General features: G+C 38.4%; 1 long non-coding RNA gene across 1 annotated transcript; it reads right to left on the minus strand.

The window, feature by feature from the left end:
- Positions 1-4,938: 4,938 nt before the first annotated feature.
- LOC116171833 lies at positions 4,939-5,650 on the minus strand. Its single transcript, XR_004145535.1, has 3 exons — positions 5,148-5,650; positions 5,020-5,088; positions 4,939-4,968 (listed from the first exon to the last, which is right to left on the minus strand). It is a non-coding gene; the product is annotated as an uncharacterized LOC116171833 (long non-coding RNA).
- Positions 5,651-6,877: the final 1,227 nt, after the last annotated feature.

Consider the following 6,877-nt stretch of genomic DNA (forward strand, 5'->3'; position numbering starts at 1 on the left):
CCATTAAAGTAGATGTGTCGGTTGTAATACCTATTTACTCTGACCCCAGTTAAACGCATAATTTCCATGATTTTCGTTCTGTTTCCGACCGTCCGGTATTTTACCCATAACCGCGCAACGTGTACGGATCGGTTAAGATAACCATGCTTACAACCTGATACATCATACGAAATCTTAGGTTATTTTGGGTCATAACTGGTCCGTTATTTGTAACGATTTGATATAGGGTTTACCAATAGGGACGATAGGATTTTAAACGTTTAAGGCGGCTATGTTGGATGCCAAACATTTGACATATGCTGTCAGTTGTCATCAGTAAGGCTTGCCATTTCATCATGAACAAGTTTACGTTGCCTCAACGCTTGGAAATTATCCAACAACATGCCACACAGCGAACGCTACAATGGACTTATTGCGTCAACAGTTTGGTGAATCGTTGATTTCTCAAAATGGCCCCCACAATTGGCCGCCAAGATCATGGGATTTAACACCATTGGACTTCTTTTTGTGGGGCTATGTGAAGTCAAAGGTTTATGCGAATAAACCCAAGACTCTTGACGAGCTCAAGGCCAACATTCGAGCGACCATAGCTGCCATTCCACCCGATATGATCCACCGAGTCATCGAAAATTGGTCCGATCGGATGAGCCAGTGCAAAAAGAGCCGCGGTGGCCATTTGAACAATATTTTGTTTAAATCATAAATGGCATGAAATACAGCATCTAATAAAACCAATCAAACCTAAATTTGACCAAATTGACTGTGTTTTATTTCAATTTAAAATCCTATCGCTCTTATTGGTAAACCCGTTACATCATAAGACTAAATAAGTAAATGTTTAAGGTTCATTCACAAATTATACAACTTTTAATTCAACAGCATTTTCTTCTGCCTGTGTCAGCGTAACAGCTGCTCGTGGTGTAGGCATCGCATGTAATAGAGTGCGCATGCGCTCTCTCCATATGATAGAAGCAGCCAGAAATATTAATTGTATTAATTTTAATTAACGGTAGTATTGACATAATTTTTTAAGCTACCTATTTGCAATGTGTTTGTTTAAACATTAAGATTCTTAAAAAATATTTCTCTTTCGAAAAACAGATGGCCGAAGGTTGACCATATGTGGAGTCTTGTATTATGTGTTAGATTCAAAAGATGTTAAATTGTTTTTCTATAGCAACATGTATTTTGATCAAAACATGTCAAAATCGTTATTCTTGCAACGAGATCGTTGGAAAAAAGACCAAGAGCACTATTTCGATGGCCAAGACATGATTTTGATTAGGTAATTCAGTGTCCGCGCGACATTGCAACATGCCTTAAAATCGTTATTCCAAATTTTATATTTTTTATAGTTTATAGCCTATAAAACGGCACACCAAAGACACTATGGAATACAGTCAGGAAGTTAAACATTTACAACAAGAAATCTCCAACCCTACCAGTGCATCTTGAGGACGTTAACAAAATAAATTATTATTTTGTTCAGAATACTCGAACCTGCAGTCAATTAGGAAATACAGACCACTTGACCTTTTACTTGAACCATAGTTTTCACAAAGGTGATTTAACGGAATTTAGGTTTATGGCGATAAAAGAAGAAATAATTCTGCGTATTGATAGTATTTCATCTAAATCGGCAGGAATCGACAAACTGAACATTTTCATTGAGAAATGGGGTTTTCCGCGTTTTTTCAAAAACCTTGAAAATGAACTCCAAGCACATTAAAAATATTAGTGGTACTCATTTTTTTGTCAAGAGAAATCGTTGTGATTAGCAAACACGATTTTAAAATGAACGGCGTTTGAAAAGTTTCGAATGACCGCCACATTGCAGTGACGTCACTACGCGCGTTGGCGCTCAGCCGTAGCATTGCTTACAATCGATTCAGAGAAAGAAAAAGTCGTTTTGACGGAAAAAAGCGTCGAATAATTATTGCATTTGTACCTGAGCGTGATAGCAGAAGTCATCGCGAACCTAATAAATTGTATATAAACGTCCCAACAGGAAATATACGAAAAAAGTTCGACGTGATACCGCGAATTTGACATCCCATTTGTATTGTTGTGAAGACGATTCTAATTAATTAAAGTGCATAATGTCGATTTACTTTCAGTCAGTTATCGACGAAAATCCATAGATATATAATATTGTAATTGTAATTCAGAATATGATTTACTTCGAACTCTGTTCTGGGCATATCTGTGCCCTTACAGCGCACACATTTTTCTCTATTTTCACTTCCACATATCCAACACCCTAATTTTCTCGTTGAAATCCGTAAGGTGCATACTGTATTAGGTACCTACACTATACCTTGCACTATACACACATAACTTGATGTTATACTTCCTATGAACCATAACAGATTTGCTTCTGGGCTTTGACTCCACTCAAACGAGTGGCATGGAAAAACTCACTTTTCGAGAAAAAGGCGGCGACCATTAACACTTCAACCTTTGGCAGACTATCTAACTGCCCCTTTACGAACCAGTCAGAACTCAGTTTATGGCAGATTGCCATAATAAGTCGAATCGAACTCCTATCAGTGTCATGCACTAATATAACTCCCGATCGGCAACCCGCGTAGTGACGTATGCGACGCTCGGCCAATATCGGCATGTCGTCGGTTGCATGACAAAATTTGAAAGTTTTACGATATTATATCTTGTTTATTGACATGCTGCAATTAGGAAAAAAAGTTTTGTATATAAGATGTTCAATTACAGGTTATAAACTTTACAGTAAGACACAAAAAAGTTACAATTTTTTTTTTCAGGAAGACCCTATTGTGTCCAACATTTATCCCATATATTACACATGATTATAACTTTTGTTTAGAGTACAGTGTCTATTTCCAACTTCATGGAAAACAGCATTGATTATACCTCTTCCAAAGAAAGGTAACGCCACGGATTTTAATGACCTTAGGCCTATAAGTATCCTACCTGTTCTATCGAAGGTCTTAGAAAAGATTATGGACGAACAAATAAAGACCTTTTTATGCGTTAACAATATTCTACCGGAAGTACAATCGGGATTTCGAACTGGCTATAGCTGTAATTGCAACTAGTTCTGATCAAATTTGCAGTGCCGTAGACAACAATAAACTGTTTCTATTAGTCATGTTAGATTACCTACAGCAAAGCTTTCGACACTATAAATTATGACACTCTACTTGCAATTTTACAATACATTGGATTCAGTGAATCTGCTGTTAACTTAATGTCTAATTACATCTCCAATAGGTCTCAAATTGTCAGGTTAAGTACCTATGTCCTTCTCGACACATTTGCTGCTTTCTTCAGGAGTTCCGCAGGGGTCAATCTTGGGACCGTTATTGTTCATAATTTATACTTTTCATTTACATACTGCATTAAAATACTGTCAATGTCATATGTTTGCCGATGATACTCAACTTACCTACACTTTTGATGAAAAGGACATTGACGACGTGAACAAAAGGGTGAATAGGGATTTAGCTGAACTAATGAAAGCTAGTGAACAGCTCTCTTTGCTGATAAACCCTAATAAGTCTACACTAATGTGTTTGGGTAGAAAGAAGGCTCGAGATCGTGTTGTAGGGCGTTTAAAGATTACCATAAACGATTCTATTCTTCAGTGCAGAAATGTTTCTCGTAACTTGGGTCTTTATTTTGACACAGATATGAGATTCATCGGCATGTTACTAACTGCTTGCAAAAGGCCTATGCTAACCTCAGATTAATTTACGGCAGCCGACACCTATTGAAGACGTCAATCAAAATTCGGTTAACAGATTTCCTTGTGTTGTCGCATTTTAATTATTGTGATGTACTTTATAATCATTGCATAGACAAGTATGATCAGAAACGGATCCAAAAAGTACAAAATTCCTGTCTGCGTTATATTTATGGCATCAGGCGCACGGAACACGTATCACATAAACTTAAAGTAGCCATTTGACTGAATATGGACAGACACCTAGTGCATTCAATTTGCTTTTATCATATGTGTTAATTACAAAATCTCCACCGTATCTCTACAATAAGATAACATTTCGAACGGATATACATAATTTTAATCTGAGGCATCGAGGGCTAATAGAAATACCGTTCCATAATACCCGTACTTCATTTTTTCGAAGGTCGTTCTTGTACGCAATATCAAAAATGTATAATGCCATTCCAAGTCATATCAAATCATTACCACACACCAAATTCAAACGATCACTTGTAGAATAATATGTTACCCAAGAGCGCAACATGTCTAAATTTTTTTGTATTCTCAAACACATTTTATTTCCATTTCTTTTCGTTTAATTTATTATATTATATTCTGGATATAATTAAAAAATTATTAATAATTGTTTTGATGGATCAACAAATTTCAAATTTCATTTTAGTTTTTTATTGTTATTTATTATTGACGTTATTTGGTTGAATAAAGACTACCGTCCAATTAGTTTGACTTCATGCCTAGGCAAACTCTTGGAAAAAATTGTTGATGGGAGATTGCGGGTCTTTCTGGAAGAAAACGAGATCATCGTCCCCTATCAGGCCGATTTTCGGAGAGGTCGGTCGACGGTCGATCATTTGGTTAAATTAACTGATAACATCCTAAAGTCGTTTGATGGTGGCGAGCATTTGATTGGGGTCTTCTTTGATATCAAGAGCGCATATGACATGACATGGCGGTATGGTATACTTAAAAAAATGTTTGAATACAATTTACGCGGAAACATGCCCAAATTTATTAGATCTTTTTTAAGAGACAGAAAGTTTATTGTTAGAATTGGAGAGGCGTATTCAAACGAGCGCGTATTAGAAAACGGGGTCCCGCAGGGCTCGACTTTAAGCTGTTCACTGTTTGCAATTGCCATAAACGGAATAGCCCTGGGTGTTGCCGACACAGTCGATAAATCCCTATACGTCGATGACTTAATGATTCATTGTGCCGGAAAAACCGTTGGTTCCGCTGTGCGTATACTACAAATGGCTATCAATAAAATTTCTGATAATGCGGATGCAGTGGGGTACGTTTTGTCTGAGGAAAAGACGAAGGTGGTTCATTTTTGTCGACTCCGAAGACCACACTATGACCCCGTTCTATTTATGAAAGACCGTATAATAGCTGTGTCCCAAGATATGAAATTTTTGGGACTTACCTTTGACAGGGAACTGCGGTGGTCCAAGCATCTACAGAATGTTGTCACAAAGTGTAGGAAATCATTAAATGTCATTAGGGTCCTGGCCCACCATAAGTGGGGAGCTCACCCAAAGACGTTACTCGACGTCTACAAGGCCTTAATTTTATCGAGAATTGATTATGGGTGCTGTGCTTATCTGACATGTGACAACAGTGCGATGCTTGGGAATCTCGATAAAATCCAAAACCTCGCCATACGGTATTCCCTCGGAGCTTTTCCAACGAGTCCGGTCGCTGCGCTTCACGTCGAGGCGAACATCCTTCCTCTAGCCCTCCGTCGTAAACAGGCTGCTGTAAACTATTATCTTAAAGTAATTTCGGATGAACGACATCCGAATCACGTATCGATGGCAGGCGCAGTTCCACGTCGACGACTGAATAGGTGCAGAACGCTGAGCCAAAGGGCTAGAGAGGATCTAACGTATCTACAACTAAATGACCTTGATGTTGCAAATGAGACAACAGTAATCCGACGTACACTCGTCAGGGCTCGGGTGTATGAGCGTTGGGGCGACCTATGGGCGAGGTCCGATTCATTTTTGAAAAGGGTCAAACCCGATTTGGGGCCGCTATTTCTTCTTGGCGAGGGTCGGTTTGTATTCGTGAAGATGTTTCGAATTAGACTTGGGCACACCGCATTAACCCATAGCGCCTTGCTGGAAGGTAAACCTAGACCCCTATGTGCGAACTGTGAGTTAATTTAACACTAGAGCACATACTTTGTAACTGTCCACGATACAAAGATATACGGGACAACTTCGGGATATGCCCGATATGGGAAGGTAACTTTAACAGCGATGAACGGTGTCGAAGGGTGACAGGATTTTTCCAAAGTGTGGAAATGTTGCACAAACTGTGATATAATGGCTGTCTATTTAATTGTTATTTATTGTTGTCTGTCAGTTACCAACTTTGTCATATCGAAAATATTGTATTGTATGTGAGTCGACCTACCTGTATGTAATATTCTATTAGAACGAAGTCTGTGATATTTTGAGCAAATAGGCAAATGGCCATAGAAGCCGAAGCCTTAGGTGGGGTTTTAGTGGGCATACCCGAGTAAGGGAGAGCCCCACACTACTCCAGACCTTTCAACCTGGAGTGTGCATAAGGAGCATTTCCCCACCTACCAAAAAAAAAAAAAATTATTATATCGATTGGAGTTGCAAGGTTGCAACGGGCGATTAAAAATGAGTTGGTGTCGAGTCGCCTTTGGAAGTTCAAGTTAAGTACGAGGTCCCATGTAAAGAAAAATTGCAAAAGTGACTCGACAGCAACTCATTTTTGATCGCATAGTATAAATAGTCGTTAAGTGGTAGCACTGAGGATCCTTCGATATTCCATTGTACCGGTTTATTCTTATTAGTAGTAATCCTAAAATTCTGCGTGAGATTTACACATTTATGTTCTATTGTGTAGGCCATACTAGGCTTTCAGGTATTGCTTACTAAGGTTTTGATTAGCATCTCTGAGGATGACATACATTTTATTCGAGCTTAATCTTAATGATAGACGAGATGTATTTCACTGAAAATTTTCATTTAATGTAACATTATTCAATCAGTTTACAGTTTGTGCAGTGAGTGTACCTATACACTGTATACAGCATCCTATTGCAATTCCTTTAGCAGCATTCGATTCCATTTCCCTCGCGAGTCCAGCAATGACCCCTAGAAAGAAACAGTTTTG

The sequence above is a fragment of the Photinus pyralis genome, unplaced genomic scaffold (assembly GCF_008802855.1).
Source record: "Photinus pyralis isolate 1611_PpyrPB1 unplaced genomic scaffold, Ppyr1.3 Ppyr1.4_LG5, whole genome shotgun sequence".
Classification (NCBI taxonomy): domain Eukaryota; kingdom Metazoa; phylum Arthropoda; class Insecta; order Coleoptera; family Lampyridae; genus Photinus; species Photinus pyralis.